This window comes from Balaenoptera borealis (genome assembly GCF_965194805.1).
Source record: "Balaenoptera borealis genome assembly, chromosome: 2".
NCBI lineage: Eukaryota > Metazoa > Chordata > Mammalia > Artiodactyla > Balaenopteridae > Balaenoptera > Balaenoptera borealis.
The window spans coordinates 115,590,469-115,618,226 of NC_138867.1; positions in this window are offsets into that span (position 1 = coordinate 115,590,469).

Below are 27,758 nucleotides of genomic sequence, written 5' to 3' on the forward strand. Positions count from 1 at the left end.
GCAGTGTGCAGTCATGATGTGGTAGTAAATCCAGGGCATGTGTCCCCCAATCTGCAGTTGAATATTCCATGCCAAACCCTTCGGCCTTTACTTAGATCCTGCAAGTGTCCCCATTGCCTTCTAGAAAATTCCCTTTCTGCTGAAGTTTGCCAAAATAAGTTTCTATGGCTTTTAATCAAGAACCCAAACTCAGACCCTGTCTGATTGATGGGCATCTGAAAAGGGATTTTTAATTTTGGCCTTTCTACAGACACCATTTCCATTCCTTCTGGCCCTTCTCCAGAAGGCTTCCAGGCTTAAGGGAACATTCCCCAGAGAAGAAGAAAGAAACAAAAGACTCCCATAAACAAGTAAGCCAGGGAGCCAGCTGTGGGCAGCATGAGCAGTGGGGTGGCACTCATTCAGCGTCTCCGGAGCAGCTCTCGCTGGCTGGACCCTGCAGGGAAGTGTGGGCTGAGCTCATCAGCTCATTGAAGCCTCACCCAGCTAAGCATCCAAACTGAGTTTATGCTCTTTGGTTGAAAACCTTTTCTAAAATTTACTGATATGTTTTACATTTCTGCATCAAGCTCTAATGCAGCGGTGCCCTCAGTGCCCATTTCTTGGGCACTCCCCCTGGAGTTGTTTGCCTCTGTACTAACTGCCGTGCTACTTGAGTGCCTCTGTCATTTTTAGTGTTCTCCCCCTCCCCACTTCCTTGACTTTGAGTAGTTTTCTCTCACTTCTCACCACTAAACGTGTCTGCACACTGTATCACTCTTCTAATTTTCTATCAGCTTAGAAACCAAAAAGTCAAACTGGTTAGAACTAAGTGTAAAGCAAGAGTGAAGGCTTTGGTTGTGAGTAAAATGCATCTCAGCACATGGGCTTTGTGGCAGAGCTGAACTCCAGACACAAGAGGTGTTACTGTGCTCAGAAACAAATTTTATTTCTCTCAAATTTTACTGAACTTCCTCAGCTGCTTTTCCTCCTCCAATGGACTGTTAATCATCTTGACAAAAATCAGTAGAAATCACTGAGTTCTTTGCCGCAGACCGGCTGCAGAAAGCTAGAAGTTCCTGGCGGTGAGGGGTAAGGAACTGAAAAGCACCAGTATGGGGTCAGAAGGGCCAAGACAACTGATGGTTGCAAGGCTAGTTTATTCAAAGAGCATGAATGTATATATAGGTTTAGTACGGAACGAATACCAGACAACAAATCAGCAAACCTTGTATTTCCACATAATTCTGTCGCCATTATCTATGCGCCACTATCTATGCGCCATTATCTATGCGCCACTATCTATGCACCACTATCTATGCGTCAGCATGCCTTATGGGCCGTTCTTTGGAGATACAGACTTCCCCCTCAGGGCAGCACGTCCTTCTTCTGGGGAGCAACCAGGGGCTCTTAGATCCAGAGCAGGCACCTGGAACGAAACTGGCCGCAAGCCATTTTCCTTTTTTACGCTCAATACCGCAGCGTCAGGAGTGCATACCAAGAAAGAGACAAGCAGTTCTCCGCAAAGCAGAAAGCTGAATAAGCTTACAGCTTGGGGGCCACCACAGTTCTTACAGGCTGTTCTTGATGAGATGTTTACACCAGAGTCCACTCTTGTCAGGGAGGAGACGTGAAAGATGGATCAGGTAGCTTTTGTTGCATAACAAGCCACTCTGAAACCTAAGAGTTTAGAATGACAATCTTTGTCTGTTCGTCTGTGATTCTGTGGTTCAGAAATCAGGCTCAGCTGGGGTGGCGTGTTCCTGCTCCACTTGGTGTCACTTGGGGACTTTAGCTAGGACACCGGGGATGGCTGGGAAGGCTGGTTCTCTCTCACCTCATGGTCTCATCCTCCAGGAGGCCAGGTGGCCAGCTTGAGCTTCTTCCTGTGGATGCTGGGTTACAAGACAGTGAGGATGGAAGCTGTGAGGACAGTAGGCTCAGAAGTCCCACAGTGTCACTTCAGCTATATTTTGTTGGTCGAAGCAAGTCACAAGACTGGTCTACACTCAAGGAGTAGAGAAATAGACTCCATCTCTTGATGGGAAAAGCTGCAAAGATTTGTGATCATTTTCAATCTATAACAGCAGGAACCCCCAAACTCATCACTTTATAGAGGACCAGTAAGGCATAAACTCTTCTGATTCTAAAATAATCATCTTTCCCTGGCCTTGTCCAATCTCTTGTTATCTGATTAGTGCTTGTGAATTAACAGATTGCTTTCATGTTCTGTATTTCATTTATCTACATGACAGACTTTTGAAGTGTGTCACTTCCTGTTTTGAGATCAAGGATTAGAAGCCCAGAGAAGTTAATGACTCACTCAGGGTCCCACAGCTATGAAACAGGGGCACCTCAAGTCCTGTGCTTGTCCCCTGTGCTCTTCTTATGAGGAATTCCATTTATTTCAAGAGGTCGGTCTGCTTATTTAGTATCATGTTTGAGATCAGACTGAAGCTGGTTCTTCCCCCGGTTCAGGGGGAAGATTGCTGGTTCAGGGCTACCACTGAATCATGGGAGATGAGCACACATTCGTCTGGGATGCAGTTCTCCCTAACCACAGAGTTGTGCTTACAAATACCACATGTGCTTTCAGTGGGCTCTTTTATACCAGCAGCTAGATGGGCTGCACTGCAAGGAGAAGTATTGGTATGTACAGCTGGTACCCCTCAGAAGGGCAGGACTAATAGCCATATCACTATAAAATGGTAGCAGCAGACTGGGACCTTTTATGGCTTCTAAACATATATAGTGAAATTCTTTAAACCCGTTTCCTTCAGAAATCTATAGCATCTAGCTATCCTATTAAATGAGGTATGCATGCCATGGTTCTCTAGCACAAATGAAGTTTTGAATTCAGCTGGAAACATGTTTGAGCTGTTAAATAGTCATCTTAAAAAAAAAAAAAGGAACGTTCTACCCACCCACCTGAGAATCTTGAAAATTTACTAAGGGGATGCTTTAAAAAGGAAATGTGAATAAATTAAATCATCGAACAGAGCCTCCGCACTGGACAGAAAGTTCAAGGATACATAGAGGGATCAGAGATCATTATTGCCAACTGTGAAGGAATGTCAGCCTTAAAATGACCACAGTGATACACTATTTATTTACCTACTGCATTTCTGTGCTTCCTCTAGTTTTTCATTTCACATGCCAAGGAATCTGAGGCAGGGTTCTCGGAAAGTCACTTACTTTTTGTACCTTGTGACACTTAGCGGTATGCTGTCATTGATGCTGCTTTTGAAGCTTCACATTTTTATTATATGGAGGATTCTTACTTGTAATTCCTTTCTTTATTCCCAGTTCTGTGAGAGAGCCAGGGCAATTTCTCCAACGTCTGAGTGAGGAAGCTGAGACTATGAGGCTATTCGAAAATCACAAATTTAGTTAAGTCAAAAGTGAAGCTAAAACCCCTGTTATAATTCCTTCCACCTGTCATATTGCTGGCTTTTAAAAATATGTAATAGTCTATGGATCGTTTTCTGAATATCAAATAAATAAATGCACAAATAAATAAAAGTCTAAACAAGAAACTAAAAATTATTTAAGATCGCACCACCTAGAAATAACCACTGTCATTCTGTCATTGGCTGGCTCTTTTTTCTTGTCTTTAGTATTACTGGAATTAGATGTGTATACAGATTTTTATCATGATTTTTGTTGTTTGGCTTGTTTTGCTTAAACTTAGATCAGGAGTATTTTTCAGTGCTATTATAAAATCTTTGGAAATATAACTATAAAATGCTGCAGTGATACTATGTCATATGCATATTCCATAATCATTTAATCAGTGCCCTATTGTTTGACATTATCATGGATACTATCTTGTTTTTAATCTAGTAAATAACAATGGAATGAAAAAGGTGTTATGTATAAATTTTCTTTTATATTTCTGGCTTTTTCCTTAGGACATATTCTTATAGAACTGTAGGGTCAAAAGCCATTATGTTTTTTAAGGCACTTGACATTTCTTAACTATTAAATCTCCCCCATTAAATTCAGGCGAAACTCAGACTGTGAAAGACAACTTCTCAATAGGAAGCACCATGGTTCTCTCTACTGGAAATTCTCTTCTAGGAGAGGCAGGAACATATTCGATGGACAGTGTCTTGGTCTCACAAATTAGACCCTACACAGAGATTGGTAATAATTTCTTTAATGGGCTTTGCTGTCTGTCTTTTGCTCTCTGTGTCCCTGTTCTAAGATTCTGCTATAACTTCCGCAAAATTCTCCACTATGAGATTAAAAAGTGGGAGTGAGAGGAATAATTAAAGTGTGGAAATCTGGTGAGAAGGCTGTGTTGTAGTTATCCTGGGCCTGCTCTCCTTTGCATCTATTCCTTCTGCCTGGAATGCTCAGTACCACCTTTTCATTCAGTTACTTCAACTCATCTTCAAATATCAGCCTAGTCCTTGCTTCCTCTGGGAAGCTTACTCTGTCCTCCTCCCCATTAAATCTCACTCTAATGGCTTCGTAGTACTTACTGCCTAACTGTGGTATTTATCACATTTTAAACTTTACATTTATTTGAAGACTTGTTTGGTTAGTATCTGCCTCACCTACTAGATTGTGAAGTTCAATCACATCTGATTTTTGCACATTATTGTATCTTCAGTACTTGGCATATAAAGGTTCAATAAATATCCGTTCACTTAATAAATGATTGAGTGAATGGATGAGTGAATACAAGGCTATATAAGTATCAAAATAGAAGAAGTCAGGGGTCAGGGAAAGTAGGGAGCAAGGAGGTGAGTGTGGTTCCAAAAGGGCAATATGAGGGATCCTTATGGTGATGGAAATATTCCCTAGCTTGACTGGATCAGTGTCCATACCCTGATTTGGCAAGACGTGGGTAAAGTGTAGAGAGGATCTCTCAACTGCATGTGAATCTACAATTATTTCAAAATGAGGTTTAATTTAAAAAATAGAAGTAATGTTCAATCTGTGGAAGTTGGCCTAAAACACTTTTCTGTACACTGAGTTAAAAGGTGAGGAAAGCTCCAAACTACTTAACGTGGCTGCTGGTGGACTTGTCCACTGCATGATGAGTATAAGAATGTTGCAGGCGCTGTTTCTGTCACTGTGCTCCTACTATAAATGTTTGGCTGGAGAAAACCCAGATGTACATTTTCTGAGACATACAGAGGGTGTCAAATGTGAATGGAATGTTTAAGAGCCCTATTTTGTAAGGAGTAGAGAGCGGCCTTTTTGAGGATGCTAGACCATCTGTAGTCATGGTCTGGCTTTTCTAGCACTGTAACGTATGAGCATACCATTCAGTGCTATCTTGATATATCCTGCAGGAAAATATCTTCTCCTCATGCTTTTTTTTGGTACAGATTTATAAGTTTATGATGGAAGTGACTGTTACTCAGCCCTGGTCAGAATGTTGCCTGGGATCTACAAAAGCCAAGGTGTTTGCCATTGGTTTACAGAGCAGAGAGAACTTTCAAGATGTCAGTGGTAGCTGAGCTCTCTTCCCTAAGCAGGGAAAAATTTATTGCAAAAATCCTTTACTTAGAAAGTAATTTGGCGTCAGATAAAATAGGAGGGAGACCTTATCAGTATTAGGGTCATATCAAGAGCTTATCTTTTGATGTTTCTTTAACATATATATGTATATATTTTTAATGATCTTCCTTATAAACACATTAGGCTTTTCTTTCTCTTCAGATTTGTTATAGTAGCTGTGGGAGGATTCCCTTTAGATTTGGTCAGTGTCTGGTTAGTATATAAATGTGCATGTTTCTTTTCTAAAGGACAAGAAAATTTTGTCTTCAGTTCTTATAAACTACATTTCAAAGGCAAAATTTATTTGTATTTCTTATACAATTCTTTGAGTATTTAAAAAATTTTTCTCCCAACTCATACCCTGCCTCTTCCTTTCTTCTATTTTCTCTGATTACTATCCTCCCATAGAATTTGCAGAACAAAATAACTCTGCAGTAATAGGTTGTAACTGCTCAATAATTGCAAGCACAGTGCTTGAGTGCTTCACGCAGTGGGTTGGTACAAAAACAGGACCCCTTCAGATCATCTCTGCTGGAGATATTTCTCATCAGAGATATGCAAATACAGTCATCTGGAAAATGCTTTTTTAAAAATTAATTCAAAGGATGTTGGGTAAGAGTGGCCAAAATCTCATGATCCACAAAGCTACTAGCAATGAGAATAACGGAATACAGAACACACAGAAGCAGCACTCGATTGATCCTAAAATGAAGGAAGGTTTTTGGGAAGGAGGCTGAAGAGCACAGGGTAAGTCAGTTCTTGTTTGACAATCTGATTACTAAGAAATAAGAGAGAGTAAACAGCCTACTGGATTAAAGGGCTGGTGGGAACCAGTAAGCTGCTCTCTGAGCACAGTTGCCAGGGTGGTAATAAAACCATTGAGATGTGCAGAGAGATGGACATGGATCTTCTAGCAGGAGAAACAGCAAGAAAAATGGAAGTGAGCATTGGCAAATATTTTCCGGCAAACTTGCAGAAGCTCTGTTCTTTGCAACTAATGGGTAATGTGTTAGTCTTTATAAAGCTGCACTCAAGGCAAATTTTATTTTTCTTGTATAATGAGGTATCATAAAAGATGTGACTGGAAAACAAAACATCACTGAGAAAAGGACTTGAAAAACTTGAGGTGGGTAAGACTTCAGAGATAAGTTATCTACAGTTTTCTTGAAAATCTCTGGAATTAAGTAGTAATGATGCTAAGTCCACAATACCAAAAATTTAGAATGACTATAGGTCAGTTGAGTTATCCAGTCTGAGAATAAAAGAAATCAGAAAATAGTTTGAGATGAATGAAAATGAAAACACAACATACCAAAACTTACAGGCTGCAGTTAAAGCAGTATTTACGGGGAAATGTATAGCTGTTGATGACTGTATTTTTAAAAAAGGATATAGATATCAAATTAGTAACCTAAACTTTCATCTTAAGAAACTAGGAAATGAAGAGCAATGTAACTCAAAGCAGCAAGTAATGAAGATTAGAGCAGAAATAGATTAAAGAGCAAATAGAAAAATGATAGAGAAAGTCGTTCAGTAAATATAGTTGAGCATGTTTATGTGCCAGGCATTGTACTAGGTATAGCTAACGCCACGTCTTTCTCATCCCCTTGGCTCTGGGTTCCTCATGGGAAAGAGTTTGAGCGAATCGCCTTTGTGACCTCTACAGTGGTTTTTAGGTAGTACTCAATGAATGATAGTTGTTGAATGTGGCCCATCTGACTGAAAGATTAGTACTCACTCATCCTTATTTCTATCAACAATACTCAGAGGTTGCTACAGTTCATTAGGCCTGTTTGTGTAATAATATCACTAGCTAGAAATTTTTGAATACTTTCCAAGAGACAGACTCTACCTTAATCACTGATGTTCACAGAAATTTTGAAAAAAGTATGAATATCAGCCCTTTTTATAAATGAGGAAACTGAATGTTGAATTGTAGGTCACAGATAGTAATATGTGGTAGAGATGAGATGTGAGCTGAAGCCTGCAGTACTCTTCCCACCACACCATGGTGAGTACTAAAGGAAAGTGTCACTTGAATTGGACCGAATATCATGGAAAACAAGGTACTAAGGATTCCATGTTCCAATGTGCTAAACGACATGACCTCTGAGAACAGCTGCCCAGGTAGGCACAGCTGTCCAAGAGGGGTGCCTGGGAATGTCCTCCGACAGTAGCTGCTGCCTTTCATGGAAAGTGAGCTTTCAGACTTCAACGCTGAGAGCTATGTAAGGCCTTCCAAAATTGATTTTTTTCCTATGATGGCTTTTGTACTCTTTAGCAACCCAGGCTTATTTTTTGATTGAACTAGACCCTAGTAGTTTCCAGACTAAATGGATTTCAGAAGTTCCAAAAGGCTGAACTGTTTGAAAACTACACAGCCTACATGTGGCCACAGAGGGAATCTTCCTCTTGAACCAACTGCATTCTGAATATTGAAATGTCATTTTTACAGCTAATGCAGTTTTTCCAGATGGATTGTTTTTCAGATTTGGTCGACATTACCAGAAATATAAGTTCTTGTTATTAAAAAAAAGAAACATTTATTTGAGTTTGAAACAAATCAAAGTTAGAAATAGTGTTCTGTGAGTGGAAATGTGAATTAAGATGCCTCTAATGTCACTTGTTCCTGATACAGTTTTCCCTGAGAATGTTGTCAGCAATGCACTGTGATTGAGAAGGAAAAAGAGCTACTTTATAATGCTTAGTAATCTCCCCAGAATTAATTCCATAAGGGACAGTCAGTACATCCATTTTGGCTAACAACCACAGTATATGGTAGTTATCTGAAGTAAGCACCCTTTCCACCTGGAAGACAAATTTGAAAGCTAAATTCTGGATTTTATCTTGGAGATGTCTCATTTTGTGGTGTCCCTGTGATTTAATTATCAAGCGTCTATGTTGCAAAGTTGTGTTTTTAACTTCTTAATTGAGGCATAACATGGATATAGTTAAGCATATAAATCTTCTGTGAACAATCCAGTAAATGTTTCCATATGTATACATCTGTGTAACCACCATCAAGATCAAGATACAGAACATTTCCAGCACCCCCAGAGAGCTCCATTGTGCCCCCTTTTAGCCTATAACCTCTTCAGAGGTAACCGTATTCTAACTTCTGTCACTGTATATTTGTTTTGCCTGTCCTTAAGCTTTGTAACCATGGAATCGTGAGTGTGTATTCCTTTGTTTCCGGTTTCTTTTGTTCAACATTATTTCTGTGAGAGTCATCCATGTTGCATGTAGCACTAGTTTATTCTATTTTGTTCTGTGTAGTATTCCATTGTACCACATTTCCTTTTAAGGATCGTAGCCAAGATGACCATAAATTTACTCAGTGTGATAGGCAAAGAACCTATCTATCACCGCTAGAGGAAGATACATTAAATTTTTAAAAATCCTATGATCTTATCTCATCCTACAGAGAGAGACAGAGAGAGAGAGTAAGCGAGAGAGAACATCATCTAGCCAGAAAAACTTCATCTCACATCGGCAGACAAGTCAGCCCTTTATTGGGTCTGAGCAGTTTCACTTTTCAACTGCCTCTACAATGGTTTGCAATATTCAGGGATTCCTAATAAGAAGGTAGTGTTGTTAATTGACAAGCGTGGAAGAAAATATTGCCTTTTTGGTTCATAATCAGTAAAGCGTATTTAGTCATTGAAACATCATTGGCAGCTTCAAGAAGAGGCAGTTTCTAGGAGCAGTACACTTGGGTCAAGCGTTGATGATGTGGAAGCCTGAGTCATGTTGACACTCAGTAGAGATCAGTGCGTGGAGTGTACTCAGTACACTCAATACGTGAGTATATGAGGACCAGGAAGAAAGAGGCTCTATAGTCAGTGCTCACCATAGACATGAAAGAGCAGAACAAAGTGAGATGGGTGAAGAGGTTTAATGGAAAAAAACCTGAGACTGGGGTGATTCTATATAGAAATACAATAGTATGGTGTATCTGAACACATATCACAGTTACAAGGGGGTGGAGATAAATAGAGAAATGGGAGCCTAGATCATCTTCTAGCATTTGAGACTGTTTTATGATCTTGTAGGGGAGTGAGGCATTCTGAGGTCATTACAGCATAAAGTGCACAAAACGCCAGACCTTATTAGTGCATTGTCTTGAGCCAGCCATCCTGATAGTCGTGCTAACTAGAAGCAGAGAGGCATTTGATAAAATAGTAAAAAAGGAGAATGATGTAGAATTCATATATCATGAAAGAAAGAGCTTGAGGTGAGAACATAACTTTTAAGCTCTTTCAGCTTCACCATTCCAGTTATATCATTAAAATAAATATGTATTTTGTCTACAATTCATTCATTCATTCAACTAGTTTTTGTTGAGCTCCTATCATGTGCCAGGATACGGGAAGAGACTTATAGGTACCAATGCCCATTGTCAATGACCACACTCTGAATCAGCATCTTAGCTATTTTCCAAGGACATTTTATCCTACAGCTGTTTTGCTGCCTGTACTTTCAAGTCTGTGACTATATTTACAGTTTTCTTTTTGCCTTTGACATTTGCACTTCTCAACTCAATGCTTCAGTAACTCTCCATGCCCTTTACATATCCTGCAGCTGATAGCTACGCTGCTTACCTAAGAAAAATAAAAGAATCTTGAGTTGGGAATTTGTTGAGAACTATGAGCCAAAAGCTCCTACATCCTGACTATGCATTTTCTGAGCATGGTTTACAAAGGAAAAGCATCTGGGTTTGCTTGGGTGTGGACGGAAGAGAAAAGTAGGCATCTGCTGGTACTTGGGGTGTCTATAATGAAGTTCCTTCACTGTCAGGTACCCCTACTATAAGAGAGAGGGGAATTTGGTTTTCTTCATCCTTTAGCTTCAGATGGTCTGAGAAATGTATCTATTGCGCAAGTTGCTCAGTGCTCAGGACAGGAAATTCAATAAGAAATGTCATTCAGGGGCTGAATTGGGTTCATTTTGGGTTGAGAAAGAAGATCCAAGGCAGAGGAATGGAGAAGATATAATGGACTGATAAAACAAATCTGGAAGGAGAGAAAGCATTTGACCCTAGCTGAGGTTACAGTATTACAACAGGACTCTTGTTTTTTGAGCACTTACTACTTGTCAGACCCTGTGCAGCTCCCAGGGCTTGCAGTGTCTGATTTAAGCTTTCTGGCAATCTGACCAGGTATCTACTATTAATTTTATCATATTAAGAAGAGGAGACTGAAAATCATATACTTTCTGTAGATCACAGAGCTTATACACAGCAGATCTGGGATTTGAACTCTGGCCTGAGTGACCCCAGAAGCCATGAATTTAACCAAGTGGCATGCTGTCCCCATCTCTATCTGTAGGTTGAGATAAGGGAAGCGGTATAGGACAGAGTGCTTTTCACTAGGAGGTGAAGGTAATCAGAGGCAGAGGTACCTGCACATTTGGAGACAGAGAATTGGAAGGATGGATCCTCAAGTTTTATAAAAAACCAGGCTCTCTGCAAACCTCCGAATACTCCAGTGCATCAGGTAGCTCTATACTTGGAGGGGTGGCTATCACTGCCAGTCAAACCTGGATATGTCCTTCTATATGGAAACCTGATTTTCTTGTCTTCGTTCATCAACCACTCTGAAGCTAAACCAGGACCTCCACAACTGGCAAAGCTCGCTAACCTTCTAAGAGCTCTCTCCTTATGATGTCTCATCTGCATCTCACCATGCTGCTGTGAAGTATGATGCAGATGTAATTACTCCATTTTCATAGATGAGGAGTCTGAGCCATAGGAAACTACATGGAATTGGACTAGCTGGGTCCCTGCCCCCTCTCTGTTCTCCAGGCTGGTTCAGTTGTTTGTGCTTCAGTCTGTGTAACCCTGCCAAAGAACCAGTGCCAATTCTTGTCAGAATTTAAATTAAATTTCAGAGGGTTCACAGGCTTGATTTCTTCTTCTCTTGTTTTTTTTTTTTTTTCCCCTTTTTAGGAAAATGGTCTCAGAGACTTGATGTGTTTAGTCACTTCGAGTCCTTCCTACTCTAGGGCCAATTCCACAAGCTGTTTCTGGGAAATGCAGGGAGCAGAGCCTCACCCAGACCCGCTGAAGCCTGAAGGGTGGCAGAGCAACCAAGGGCCTCCCTAGTGATTCTGGAATCATGAAGACTGCACAGCCTTCCCTACTGACTCCATCCCCGCTAGCTGGGCTATAGTCATGTCTTGCTTACTAGAAAGCATCAGCTCTTCATTATGCCAGGCATTATGCTGTGTGCCAGGGATTTAGAGGTAAATGAAACTCTGTCCTTATCTTCAAGGCGATCATAGCTCAGGCAAAGTGTGTTTGGGGGATAAGCCTGTTAACAGCCTACCCTTAATAAGCCATGGTTAAGCGTGAGACCAATTGCATGAATAATGTGCTACAGGATTTCTGAGGAAGAAAGAATTGATTGTGCTTTGGGTAAGGAGAATGAAGGGGGGAGGCTGTTTGAGTTGGGCTTTGGGGCACGGGGAGGATTTTACAGCAGAGGCAGCATTATGAGCAAAAGTGAGAAAACATAGGAATAGTTTGAAAATAATAATTCCAGAGAGGGTTCTGTGATTTTAATTACTTCCTTAAAGCCGTATTCATTTACTTGTTTATTCAGCAAATATTTGCTGGGTTGCTACCTGTGCCAGGGCCTGGCTAAGCTCTAAGGATGCAGCAGTGACTAGGACCAGCCAGATCCCCGCCCTGTGGAAGATGAAAGTCTCATGGAGGAAGGCAAATACTAATCGGCTAATTACACAAGTATTTCTTTGGTAACAGTAATGACAAGTAGAAGTAAAAGAGTACCAAAAATGTGCCTGAAAAGGGGCCAGAGCTTGTCGTTGGAGAGTGAGGAGGCAGTCAGGATGGGCTTCTTTAAGGAAGTAATATTTAAGTTGGAATCCAGAAGATGATTAGGAGTTAGTTAAGTGAACGGGAAAAGCATTCCTGACGTAAGAAGTCATTATGGGCTGATTTGTGTCCCTCTCTCTGATTCATATGTTGAAGGCCTAGACCCCAGTACCTCAGAATGTGACTGGATTTGGACATAGAGACTTTAAAGGGGTGAGTAAGTTAAAATGAGGCCATTAGAATGAACACTAATCCAATGTGACAGGTGTTATTCTAAGAAGAGGAAATTATGATACACAAAATGTTACCAGGGGTGCAGGCTCACAGACCATGTGAGACAGTCACTTGCAAGCCAAGGAGAGAGGCCTCAGGAAATCAACACTGCCAACACCTTGATATTGGACTTATAGCCTCCAGAACTGTGAGACAAATTTCTGTTGCTTAAGCCACCCAGTGGGTGGTATTTTGTTTTGGCAGTCCTAGCAACTAATACAGGAGTAGAGTATGCTGAGGCCCTAGGGTGTGTGGGGCTGTGTTTGAGGACTGGAAAGGTGGCAGCTGTGGCTGATGACAATTTTGGTTTTGACTTGGTTAAGTCTGTCCCCTATCCCTGGAACTTGGAGTTCTCTCCTTGTAAGACAAAGGTCCTGGATTGATTGACCATCTCTGAGGTTCCTCCTGGGTCTGTGATGCTCTAAATTCAGTGCATGAATCCTTATAATCCTAGGACCCTAGGGAATAAATGGGCAAGATGATTATTTGAGAACCTTTCAAAACATTCATTTTTCCTCTCAGCTTTATTGAGGTATAATTGACAAATAAAATTATATACTTTCAAGGGTACAATGTGATGATTTAACATACATAAACTTTGTGAAATGCTTATCACAACCAGGTTAATTATCACATCCATCATCTCACATAGTTACTCCCACCCTTTTGTGTGTGTGTGTTGAGAACACTTAATATCTGCTCTTTTAGCAATTTTAAGTATGTATTATTATTAACTGTAATCACCATGCTGTACGTTAGATCCCCAGAACTTATTCCTCTTATAACTGAAGGATTGGACCCTTTGAGCAGCCTCTTCTCCAACCTCTAGCCCCTGGTAACCACCAATTTATTCTCTACTCTCCGTTTCTATGAGTTTGACCTTTTTTTTTGGATTACACATATAAGTGAGATCATAGAATATTTGTCTTTTTCTATCTGGCTCATTTTGCTTAGCATGATGTCCTCTTGGTTCATCCATTTTGTTGCAAATGGCAAGATTTCCTTCTTTATCATGGCTGAATAATATTCCATTCTCTCTCTTTCTGTTCACACTACATCTTCTTTATCCATTCATCCATTGATGGACACTTGGGTTGCCTATCTCTTGGCTATTGTGAATGATGCTTCAGTGAACATGGGAGTGCAGATATCTCTTTGAGATACTGATTTCATTTTCTTCAGAAATATACCCACAAGCAGGATTACTGGATCAAATGATAGTGTCATTTAAAAATTTTTGAGCAACCTTCATACTGTTTTCCATAAAGGCTGTACCAGTTTACATTCACATCAACAGTGCAAAATGTCTCCCTTTTCTTCACATCCTTGGCAACACTTATCTTTTGTCTTTTTTATAAGAGCCATCCTAACAGATGTGAGGTGATAACTCATTGTGGTTTTGATTTGCATTTCCCTGGTGAGTAGTGATGTCGAGCACCTTTTCATGTATGTGTTGGCCATTTGATGTCTTCTTTGGGAAAAAGTCTACTTGGGTCCTTTGCCCATTTTTATATTGAATTATTTTGTTTGTTTGCTGTTGAGTTGTATAAGTTTATTATATATTTTGGATATTAACCCATTATTAGATGTATGGTTTGAATATATTTTCTCCTATTCCACAGGTTAGCTTTCCATTTTGTCAATTATTTCCTTTGCTGTGCACAAGCTTTTTAGTTGGTTGTAGTCCCACTTATTTTTCTTTTCGTTGCCTGTGATTTTGGTATCCTATCCAAAAAAATTATTGCCATGGCCTATGTCAAGGAACTTTTTTCCTATGTTTTCTTCTAAGAGTTTTTCAATTTCAGGTCTTATACAGTAGTCCCCCATTATCCATGGGGGATGCATTTTAAGATCCCCAGTGGATGTCTAAAACCATGGATAATATCAAACTCTGTATATGCTACATTTCTTCCTATACATAGATACCTATAATAAAGTTTAATTTATATATTAGGCACAGTAAGAGATTAACAATAATAATAATAAAATAGAACAATTATAACAATATATTGCAATAAATGTTATGTGAATGTGATCTCTCTCTCACAAAATGTCTTATTGTATGATACTCTTCTTCTTGTGATGATGTGGAATGATAAAATGCCTATGTGATGAGATAAAATGAGATGAATTACGTAGGCATTGTGACACAGTGTTGGGCTACTACTGACCTTCTGACAATATGTCTTTGGATGTTTTTGGATCATTGAGCCATGATGATGTTGATGGTTGGATGTCAGGAGGAGACTGTGTAGATGGTTGGGGATCCCAGGTAGGATGGAGCAAGATAGCATGAGATTTTATAATGCTACTCAGAAGAGCATGCAATTTAGAACTTATGAATTGTTTATTTCTGGAATTTTCCATTTAATATTTTCAGACTGCGGTTGACTGTTGGTAACTGAAACCATGGAAAGCAAGACCATGGATGGGGGAGATTACTGTGTTTAAATCTTTAATCCATTTCAAATTAATGTTTGTGAGTGGTGTAAGTAGTGGTCTAATGCCATTCTTTTGTATGTGGATATCCAGTTTTCTCAACACCATTTATTGAAGAGACCATTCTTTCCCTATTATATGTTCTTGGCACCCTTGTCCAAGAGTAGTTCACCATTTATGGTGGCTTTTTTCCTGAGCTCTCTATTCTGTTATATTGGTCTGTGTATCTGGTTTTATGCCAGTACTATACTGTTTTGATTACTATAGCTTTGTAATATAGTTTAAAGTCAGAACGTGTTCTTTCTCAAGACTGCTTTGGCTCTTTGGAGTCTTTTCTAGTTCCATACAAATTTTAGGATAGTTTTTTCTATGTCTGTGAAAATATCAATGGAATTTTGATAGGGATTGAATTGAATCTTTATATTGCTTTGAGTAGTATGGACATTTTAACAATGTTAATTCTTCTAGTCCATGAATATGGGAATATCTTTCTATTTATTTATGTCTTCTTCAGTTTCTTTCATCAGTATCTTAATAGTTTTCAGTGTTCAGATCTTTCACCTTCTTGGTGAAAGAACATTTATTTCTAAGTAGTTTATTGTTTTTGATACTGTAGTAAATGGATTATTTTCTTAATTTCTCTTTCTGATAGTTCATTGTTATTGTATAGAAATGCACGTGGTTTGTGTGTATTGATTTTGTATCCTGCAACTTTGTTAAATTCATTTATTAGTTCTAACAGTTTTTTGGTAGAGTCATTAGGGTTTTATATACATAAGATTATGTCATCTGCAAACAGAGACAATTTTACTTCTTCCTCTTCAGTTTGGATGCCTTTTATTTTCTTGCCTAATTGCTCTGTCTGGGACTTCCAGTACTGTGTTGAATAGAAGTGGCAATGGTGGTCATCCTCATCTTGTTCCTGATCTCAGAGGAAAAGATTTCAGCTTTTCATCATTAAGTATGATGTCAGCTGTGGGCTTATCATATTGGCCTTTATTATGTTGAGGTACATTTCTTCTATATCTAATTTGTAGAGAGTTTTTATCATGAAAAGAAGTTAAATTTTATCAAATGTTTTTCCAGTATCTGTTGAGATGCTTGTAAGTTTTATCTTTCATTCTATTAATGTGGCATATTACATTTATTGACTTCCGTATGTTGCATCCCTGGGATAAATACAACTTAATCATGATTATGATCTGTTTAATGTGCTGTTGAATTCTATCTGTTATATCTTGTCTTTGATACTGATTTCTGGTGCCCTGGCTTAGTGTTATTTCATCTGGCTTCTGGTATCTTGGATGTCAATAGAGGTGTTGATATTTTTCCCTCCAAAAATAATAAGTAACATGAATTGAGCATAAACCGTGTTGTGGGCGCTGTACAGAATGTGTTACATCCATCTTATCCCTTTTAAATGAGGAGATTGAGGCACCAGGGGTTTAAGTAACTTGCCCAAGTTTCCACATTTACATGCAGAGGAGCAGGAACTTGCATCTAGCAGCCTGTCTCTACACACCATATTTTTAACCTCTATTATATACTGCCTCCTGTGTAATTATGGTATCTATGTTGCAGGGATGTGTGAGGACTAAAAGAGATATTGCATACACTGATGTGTGTACACAGGAGGCACATATTGTATTATTATTATTAAAAGAGAGAACACATGTTGGCTCTAATCTGCAAGGCTCTACTATCATGCTTGATGTCCATATTCTAGCACAGAATAGCCAAACAGTGACAGATATGGATGCATTTACACTCCCGTGTTTAAGAAGGATGGAAGAATGTGTGGCACTGGATTCTGAGGGGTTTAGTAGGGACAGACCTTGAGGACTTTGTGGGGAGCCGGCTACTTAGCAAGACCAGCGACCAGGAGCTCCTGTTTCCATACACCTTCAGGAGGTCATTTTCTGGTCTTGCCTAGATCTTGTAGGCACAGGCCTGACCTCTGTCACTGCAACCTGGCTTCCCAGTTTGTGCTTGGCTTGGGCAGACTCCCCAGGTGCCCTCCCAAACTCCCAATCACCTTTCCACTCTGTTAAAGTAACTTTGCTCTGGGGGAAGAGACAGGAAGAGTTAAGCTATTCTCCAATGATGTCAAATAAATTGGCAAGGTATCCAGGGAGGGAAACTGGGTGACTGGAACAGTGGTGTAAGAGATACTTTTCCCTGTATACCTTTTTCAGTCTTTTGGCTTTATATCCAGTGAATGTATTATTTATTCCCACAAAATGAAATTCAAAACTAATGCATAAATAAACAAATACATAAATCATGTTCCCTAGGTGGTTCTGCTGCACAACCAGGTTTGAGAATCACTGCATTAACTCATCATAAGGGAGGAAAATAAACTCAAATTGCTTAGCCCATTTGTCAGTCTTCTAGTGCAGACATCTGCCTTGTATCCCCAGTGCTTAATACAGGGCATGGATGAAGGGTACTCAAGAAGCATTTGTTGAATTTAAATCATTCTTCACCTGACCTCTACAACAGACTGAGGTGAGTTGGTCTGATGTTCTGTGTGTGTATCTTTACCTGCCACCTGTAACACTAAGGGCCACATCATCATGTCCTGCGTGAAAAACTCTAATTTCCAAATATCTAGCACTGAAATGCATTTCACTGGGTGGCCCCAAGGAACAATGGGTCTCCTGCGCTTATCCTATTCTTTCAAAATTGTGGCCTTTCAAGGTAAATTTGGAAAGAGCCTCAGGGCAAAAGTCAGAACTCGGTGTTTACAGGGAGTAATGCAAGCTTGGGAACATCTCCATGGAGGAGGGTACATCTTGACCCAGCCTATGAGAATGGCTAGGATTTCATAGTGCTGTCATGGGACAGGTGGACTTGGGGGCTAATACACTCCAGGTGGAGATATGGAAATGGCAAAGCATAGCATGGGGAAATGCTTCAAGTGGGAAAGTATGTGGGTGTTTATGAGAAAATGGGAGCAGCCAGCTACGGGAAAGGCGAACTAGGAGATGCAGGCTGGAGAAAGGAGTGGGCCAGATTGTGGGAGGCCTAATGCAAATAGTGTAGAAGTATTTGACATGATACACACACAGAGGAAATGATTAATTGCTATCTCATTAGAATTATTAAGACGTGGTTGAAGAAATAATGCAGATTATGGCCTTGTAGCTAAACTGGGCTGCTATTTTAAGCAAGAAATATACCACAAAGCTTGCTGTAAAAGCAGATAGCACATGTGAAACTACACTCTCCAGAAAAAGAATGAGTTCCTGGGACAGATTCAGGCAGGTTTTGATGTTGAACCTGCTGAGAATAATCAGGAGAGAGGTAGTGAGTGGGAAGAATAAGATCATCATTCCTTAAAGAAAGAAATGTAGAAGCAGAGAAAATAACTGTTTTCTCGTCTCAGTGTAACAGGGAAAGAAAGGCTGAGTTAGGTGATGATAAAAGGTGGCCCAAGATGAAATGGAGGATCAAGTGACAGAAATCGATTCCCTGGCAATTGTATATCCCATCCTGGGCTCAGAGACAGAGCCACCCTAGACTTTTGTTCCATATTCTCAGCTCAATAAATTCCTCTCCTTTTCCCTAAAGCACTGCTCACTGAGGCTTTGTTGGAAAGGATGGGGTGTGCTCTTCCATCGCGGTCTGAAAGCCGCCAGGCAGCCTGAGTGTGAGCCATGTCAGCATGCCTCCCCACAGATGGCAAGGAACCCTCGACAACATGAAAGAGTCCAAATTAATGGAAAACAGAGCAAAATAAAGTACTCCATATGTGAGCCCTATTTGCCCACAAATGTTTTGAGGGAGGAAATAGGAAAGACATCAAGCAAAGTTATCTTCTTTCAGAAAGTCAGTTTTATTCCTCTAGGAGAGCAAAGGAACCTGGGGAGTATGGGTCACAGTTATAAATTCCACCCCCAAACTGGAAACAGGTATTTGTTTTATAAGCTAAAAAATCTTAAAATGTGGGAGTTACCTTTTGATACAACCTGATGCAAAATATCCCCTCCCTAATAAGTTTCAGGTCTTATAAATCAAGGCACATGCCTTAATAGGATTATTTTTTTCTCTTTCTCACTTTTAATGTTCCAATTCCTATTAACAGCTCTTTTCATGGGAGATGGGGATGAATTTAGAAAAGATGTTCTTCTGAGACTAAATGGAGCCCACAGTGTTTCCCTGTCAGGCTGAGTGAAATTTCCTCTTAGGCTAACACATAACTAGCTTACTCCAACTTGGTGTGTAGGGAGCTATGGAATGTAAATTTGCATGGAAAAAGGTCTAGGGCAGAATAAAAGATCAAGAGAGTCCATTTGCTGTTGCAGCTGAAAGATCAGCCTCAGCAGGGCCAGTACAAGGTTGTGGTGAGTAAGGTGCCTAAGGCTAAAATTTAAGGAGGCACTCACTCTAAGGGTTATTTAAATGCAGAGTAAGCCCCAGGAGCCTCCTTAAATTTTGCTCCCCATGTGCCTCATTCTGGCCCCTGCCCAGAACCTCAGTGTTCTACTCACAAACACCCAGACATTTTATGTCTGCCTTGACAGTTTATGCAACTAGGTCACCATTTATCCAGTAGGTATGTTTCTAAATATTATTCACAAATATTGAGAAGCTTGATCTGTTTCTTAGGAACTTCTACTGGCAAGGGCCCCAACCCTGTTAATTTTCTATTTACCTTATTGCTTCATGCAGAGAACCTTAAATGCACTGCAAGAAGTTAACATTGAATGAATTGGTAAAAGAAAAATAATCTTGGGTGTTAATGATCACCTCCCAAATTTACCTGTTTTATAATTTTGTTTTCCTGTTTGATTTTCTACAATTTGAGACCACCTGTGATAAATTTGGATTTTTGCAGTTAACTGTCCCTCCAACCAACCAGGAAGCTAAACAAAATAAGAGTTACCATGACTCATCTTACTGCCCATTCATCATGCATACATTCTAGGTCAAAGCTATATGCTGTATTTAAGGGTCTTACAGTACCCAATTGATCCCGTATTCTCAGGGTTGAATTAATTGGGAACCTACTATTAACCACCTGGAGAAATGGATTCTCACATTCTATGGTCCTTGATTTAGCATCTTGGTAAATAAGGGCATCTATATCAATCTGGATAACAGGATTCAAATCATTTGGTTTTAATCTCTTTTTTTTTTTTTTTTGTATATCATGAGGTAAGTTTTGGCCAGTACAAGCCTGAATCCAAAACAGTTTTAAGACTATGGCCAACAGAGGACATTTTCAGGTCATTTCATCCTAAGTATCAGACAAGTTGTGTTATCTACATCATTCATTGCTGAATGCTATGGCAATATGATAACTGAATATCTAAGAGGGATACGTCTCACATGTACAGCTCTATCAATACCTTTTTTCTGACTGTTTCCATTGCTTTTATGCTTAGAAGGTCCTTTACTATTAAAAAACAAAATTCAACTGAGTAAATTCTAAAAATCATATTGGCTTTACTCAATGATTCATGAATCAGGCAGCATCCAATCTAGCAGACAGAAAGAAGTTCCAAGGAGCTGTACACAATGAAAGACTTTTATGGGCAGAGGGAGCAGGAACAAGGAAGTTACATTGGACAAAAAAACCGATTGGCTATAGCAAGGTTATTTCCTTTAGGAGATGGTAGGGGTCTATTGGGCAGAGTACCTAACTAGCTCTGATTAGGTGATTCCTGATTGACTGGTTTAAAATGGCATTTCTGGGAGAGCTGAATCTTTAAGAGTTGGTTTGGTGATGTGGGGCCTAGCATAAGTGACTCCATTTTGGGCTTGTTGTCTTGTTTTAAAAAATTTCCCCCTGATCAGACTCTCAGCCTATCTGAGAGATGTGATTAAAAAGTTAAGGCGTGGGACTTCCCTGGTGGTCCAGGGGTTAAGAATCTGCCTTCCAATGCAGGGGACGCAGGTTTGATCCCTGGTTGGGGAACTAAGATCCCACGTGCCGCAAGGCAACTAAGCCCACACGCTGCAACTACTGAGCCTGTGCGCTGCAACTACTGAGCCCACACCTTCTAGAGCCCACACGCCATGACTACTGAGCCTGCACGCTCTGGAGCCCGCATGCCACAACTGGAGAGCCCGAGCACCACAACTACTGATCCCACGCGCTCTGGAGCCCATGCACTGCAACTACTGAGCCCATGCACTCTGGAGCCTATGTGCCACAACTAGAGAGAAGCCCGTCTGCCACAGTGAAGAGCCCATGCACTGCAATGAAAGACCCCACATGCCACAACAAAGATCCCGTGTGCCACAATTAAGACCCAACTCAGCCAAATAAATTAATTAGTTAATTTTAAAAAGTTAAGGCATTAGCTTACCAGCTAAGCTACTCCCAGTAGCTTAGGTTCTGCTGAGTCTTTGTGTGATATTCACAGGTCACAACATCGGGTTCACATTCTTTGTTAGTCATTCTTTGTTCCTTTTCTAAGGTTCTAGTCTTAGGAAGATCATTTTCTTGGTGGTTCCTATGTTCTAGATTTAGAGCTGTTTGTCTTTGGAAAGTTTTTCTTTCCCTCTGGGTACATCGTTTCATTTAGCTTAGGGGAGAAGGTCTAAAATAATTTCCCCTTGGACTCTGAATATCAGCTTCCTAATGACCAACTTCTGACCATAGAGCTACTTATAAAAAATCCTTTCAAATATCTTGTCAGGTTTCAGCCAGAACAAATGCTAAATATTCCTAGAGTACTGAACAATGCTTTGGACAAAGAGGCATCCCCGAAGAGGGTGCAAAGGAGACTTCTCTCCCAAGATTCAGAGCCATTCCCCAAAGATAGTCAAAAGAAAGAAAGACTTAGTTCCCCTGAGAGCTGGCAACAGGTGGTAGGACCCTCACTGCAAATGGAGTGCAACCCACATTTCTGTCTGGCCATATTTTTGGGCCCCCAACCTGATGGTTGAGCTGCCTGTGTATGCAAGAACCAACAACTGGCATGTCCCAGGCAGGCAGAAAGCCAAGCTAAGTTCTCAGGATACAAAACAAGACAGATAAGAAGGAAAGAGCTGTCCCTGGGAGAGAAAGGATCAACAACCAATGGGTACCCCGAAACTGAATTCCCAACAGTCTAAATTTGGAAAGGAAGGGACAACCTGAAATTTTACCTTTCTCTCTCAACTGGGCACTACAAAGATCCATGAGAGCTGACTCTGGTAAGATTTCTCATGCTTCACTGGCTTTTGCCACTTTCCCCAGGATCTGAGAGTGGGATTTAAAGTAGAGAATGTAGCCCCAGATTCTACCAGAATTTGTCAGTTTTTACCACTAATTTAATTTTTGGTTTCCCCTTGGCTATTTAAGGGAATAACTGGTGCAATTTAGCCGAAAATCCCTCAGAGTCCCATCAACCCTGGGAGGGGCCCATATGGGGTCACTGCTTCAAGGGAGATATGGGGACATCTGTAAGGATACTAACTTGGCAGCCTTTTGTTTACAGTCTTGTGATCTCTTCAGAGTGGAGTGGCAGTTGAGCTAGAGGATTTGTAGACTGTGCGTACTCAGGGGAAGGAGGGTAGAAGGGAGTAATAGGAGCCATGCCAGTCTTAACAGTCTTTTGTTTTAGGTACCACTTGTGTCTTTAATTTGCATTAGCCTTTTGCAATGAATTTTTCAATGAAGCTATTTTGGAATTTTGAAACATTTTTGGAGGCTTTTGCATGCCCAAAATAATTTGATTTGGGAAACTTGCTTTCAAGTGCACCTCTTAAAAGAACGATCTTGTTTAATTGGAACATTCCCCATAATGGCCATTGTCATTCTAGGTTGTCTTAGTAAGATTTTGCCATTTTTGTGGATATCTACAGCTTCTGGGACCACAGTTCTTAAATATAAAGTAAGTAGGTGTGCCAGAAGGTGGCACATTCAATTCTTTGAAACTTGAGGATCCCATTTCTTCAGCTAAGCTTTGGGTCTCTCAAAGCCAAATTAATACCTAAGAGGTATTAAATACAAGCAGATAGGGACAAACCACCAATGGCCACAAGATCTTCATGGTGTTGGCATTTTTGTGGAAGAAGGAAACAACAGGGCAGCATCTGATAGAACTGAGAGTAGGAGAACCCAAAACAGTCAATAGGTATTCACTGGAAAGCAAGCTAGGCTGATTTGAGAGCAGCAGCTGAAATGAGGAGGGGTGTTTCTTTCTCTAATACTGGGTGAGTGCAAGGAGTCCACACTAAAAAGGTTTGAGGGAACAGCAGTAGTCCAGCCCCTGTGAATTCTCAAAACCAGCCAGCCAGAGCTCCTATCAGGACAGGGTTCCACACTGAGGAGTAACTGCTGGAAGTAGAATGAAAACTGAGCAGGACAGAGACAACAGGGAAAAGGAAAGACAAAACCAGGGAGTGGAAGAGCCAGGAAGCCTCAAGAAGTAAGCGGCCCTATTTTTGAACATTACAGCACAGCTGAAAAGGGTGCTGTGAGAAGTTTTAAACACTATCCCGAACCACGCCTCATTCTAAAAGTTCAGGAAACCAACTGCACACAAAAATCAGCAACAGAAAAATATGGAAGTCAAATCCATACCAAGTTATTATAAGATAAAAGAATAAGGAGCAGAATAGCATCCCTACAGACAATGAAAGCATGCCGGAAAGATATGCTCTCAAAATGGAATAAAACTATAACCTGTTATTTTAAAACAAACTTAAAGAGACTAAGAAAAAGATATAAGATATTAAAGAACAGTACAAATCGGAATTAGAAAAACTCAGAAATGAGGTGGCAAAACTCAGGAAAGGACTAAAAGTAATATAAAAGCTTGTGGTCTCCATATAAACTTTCTTTTTTTACCAAGTAACTAGAGAGAGAATAGATCTAAGGGCCAGTAGTGAGTATTGGATACATAGGTACGTATAGAACTAAAATGAAATGAGAGCTAAGGAGAGGCTGTAGTTTATAATTATATCAGTATTGTCATTCCAGTACTGTCGTATGTATAATGTGTGAAAAGAGAAATGAGTAATTATTAAATATTCTTATTCTGTCAACCCTGCTGTCCTTGAATGCCAGGATTCTCAGTGTGAAATAAAGGAGGTATATATATATATATGAAATATAGAAAAGGGTAAGTAAAAGTTCTGCAGGCTTAAATTTGAATTTTAAGTAGCAAAGTGAACTCATGAAGTCCTGTGTGTGTGTGTGTGTGTGTGTGTGTGTGTGTGTGTGTTTCCTAGTTCTGTGTACTAATGAAAAAGCCTAGAGATAATGACCAACCCAGTAGCAATGAGTTAGTACCCAGACTGTGGTCTTGAAATAAAATTTTTTGCTAAAAGTAACTTGGGCTTCATAAAGAAATAGCTGATTCTAGGTCTGGGGCAGGAGAGCTAAGATGAGCATGGAATATCTTGTCTCACGCCCAGAGGGGACTGCTCGGAAGCTACCAAATCCTACTTGGGTCATGACAGAAGGACTCTCCCAGCCAGCTTAAAGAGGCTCCCACTGGATAAGGGTGGGGCAAATTGTGTTTCAATAATGATAAAAATCACAGTGGGTTGAAGCCCAATAAATATGTTTAAACCCATGAATTTATAGCATTAAAAAATTAATCACCTTCAGAGAATGACAGAAAACTACTTCATTGTCTTGAAAACCTGTAAATAAATGAAAAGGACCAAGCATCTTCCTTCCTTTCCCGTATGAACTGTACCACAAGTAGTCAAAGAGTAGAAGAGGACAAGTGTCTCTTTATAAAATATTCCAACAAATAAACTAATAAAATGTCTGACTCTATTTTTTTGATGTTTGACTGCTGTCAGCTTTTAAGCCTCATTCTTTCTCTTTTCACCTTTTGCTCTGAGTCTGGGCAAGCTGATAAGACTGGGTTCTCTCTCCTTTGGCACCTATGGAAAGTTCAAACCACACAAGTCCCATCCATGCACAGAAGCCCTCACCTCAGCCTCACCTTCTAATCAAAATAAAAACCCTAAGCCAGTGTCCTTTTTCTTGGTCTCTCAGGTCATTTCTGGGCTAGCTGAGAAGACCAGCCATGCTGCTCTAGAAGCTTCATTATGTAAATAATAAGCCTTTTCATTCCCTCTCGGTATGTGTGTGTGATGTTATCAGTCTTGACATCCAAACCAATTTTGGATGGGGATCCATTCTTTCTCTTCAGAATGATCTCGTCGTAAACTAAAATGAAAAGATAGACTTAGAATGTTGCCATTTGTAACACCCAATTAAAAAAATGTATCTAAGCATTCAGTGTCAAAGGCTGCTAACATCATAAAATGAGAGACACTTCAGACATGTGTTCCTCCTATAGTTTTGATAGAATCTGAATCTGTGTGTGTGTGTGAGTGTGTATTCAGAACAAGTTAAGACATGATGGATCTGGTTCTCATACCCTGCTTGTGGAAATATATATTGGTACTATTTTTCTGGAAAGAAATTTGGGAATAAATTTTAAGAAGCTTAGAAGTTGTGAAGTTTTTTGTCACATCCTTGCAGATATTAAGTCTGAGGAATGATTAGTGACATGATAAAATATTTATACATAAATATATATTTACAGTATAGTAATGTAGTATCATTTAAAGTAGCTAAAGAAGGAGGATATGTAATATCTAAATGTAAAGGAAAAGGCTGAATGACATACAATAAATTAAAAGATGCTTTTGAAAAAAAATGTAATAAACATCAATGCTTGAAATATGTGCCATAGTGTTAAGTTTTTTTAAAAAGCAAGAAACAAATGAGTGTTTAAAATGGTTATATATATGACTAGTAGAAAACCTGGGAGAAAATTCAGCAATGCAAACTCTATGACTCCTGATGAAAACCAATGTTTGAGAACCGTTCTCCAATCAGCCTGTGAGAAATGAGAGCTCCTCAGCAGAGTCAGCAGACAGCACTTATCACATTCTAAGGCTACATGTTCACTGTAGACTGGGTCTATAAACCTCATTCCTTCCTTGGTCCAAATACTCTTGCAATAATAAGTAGGGAAAGGAGCCTTAGCATTCCCTAAAGGGGGGTGATAATAGAGAATGCCTTCACCTTTTCAAATAAAAGTTACAGGTCATCATTATCATCATCATTGTCATCAATCATCATTGATTCTGTGCTTGTCAGGGATGGGCTCATCGATCCCAGAGCCCCTGGGGCACTGAAAGACAACTTTTCATATCACACGAGAGCACACACATGAGAATTTTAGTCTCCCTGGCAAGACTGTAAGTTCCAAGGAGCTGAGTGTGTGTCTGTCCTGATCCCTGCTGGGGCCCTGGCTCCCAGCCCAGAGGCTGGCACAGAGAGAGTACCTGATTAATATTTGTCAAATGGATGAACAAATGTTCCTGTGACAGATGTGCTCCTAGGGAACCAGTTCTCCAGTGTTTAAGCCTTCTTTCTCTAGTGAGAGATGGACTGAAATTATCTCTAGGAAAGGATGCTCTACGCCCTACCGCAACATAATGGATTGTTATTAAATGTGGGAAGCCTGCTACTTCAATATTAATACTATCTACCATTTATTGTACCCTAGAAGGTATAATAAATATGTGTTGAATATTTCACATTCATTATGTCTAATACTTGAATCATGTTATCTCTCCATTTTGCCTATATGGAAATTGAGACTCAGAGAATTTAAGTGACTGGGCTGAGACCACAGAGCTGGGAGCCCCCAAGTCAAGGTGACTGTATGTTTCCGTAGCCCACATGCAGTCATAAGGATCAAATCAAGAAAAGAGAGAAGATGAAAGTTGCCTCTAGATGTCTCCAAAGAAGGGAATGAATAAATAAGAATATCATCAGTAGGCGGTGAGCTTAAGTTGGTGGGAAACTCCCGAATATTTCAGTTGGTTTGCTCATTTTCATTTGATAAGGAAAAATGGAGTTCTTCAATCAGTTACCTTAATCCTATCTTCAGGGAAGGCAAAACATGGTGTTAGAGATGAGAATAGCTTAAAAAAAAAAAAAAAGAGCTTGAAAATTCTTGAAAAGATGAAACACAAGGGATGCTGAGGAAAATGGGGACTTGAATCAGGTAGAGATTTTTTTTCGGGTTTTTTATAAACTTTGGCTGTACAGAGATTCACTATTGGTAGGTGAAGAGGAATGAGCAATTAATTAATGTATTAATGGGACAAACGTTAGCAAAAATGAAACAAATATCCAAATGATTTCCATTTGAATATTTCATCTAGAAATGTATACGCATGGAATTTTAATTTGTTTATTGACACTAAAAATGGAAATTAAAGGATAGTTTCTATTCTTAAATATTAATCATTTAGGAGAAATGGTTAATAATGGGGAATTGAAATACTTTCATAAATGGGATTCAACACCAATAATAAAAGTAAAGATTTTAAGATTAAAACAATGAAAACCTGATTGTTAAACAGTATTCAGCCAGAGAATACAGTAGTGATAAAAATAATTCAAGTGTTTTATAGATGCTGACATTTTTGGAGAATTTGTAAAGTCCTTACTTTTGTAAGAAGAATTTATTTTACCACCCTGAGACAGAAAATGTTCTAGGTGTCTTAAGGAAAGTTAAATAATATACAGATTTGCAAGATTCTTACTGACCATTATCGTCCACTGATTCTCAATACTGGCTGCACATTAGAATCACCTGGATAGCTTAAACAATGTTCATCTTGGGTCCCTACCCCAGACTAATTAAACCAGAACCTCTGGGAATGAAAATCAGTATTTTTAAAAGCTCCCCAGATGATTATATTTTGCTGCCAGGGTTGAGGATCACTAATTTAA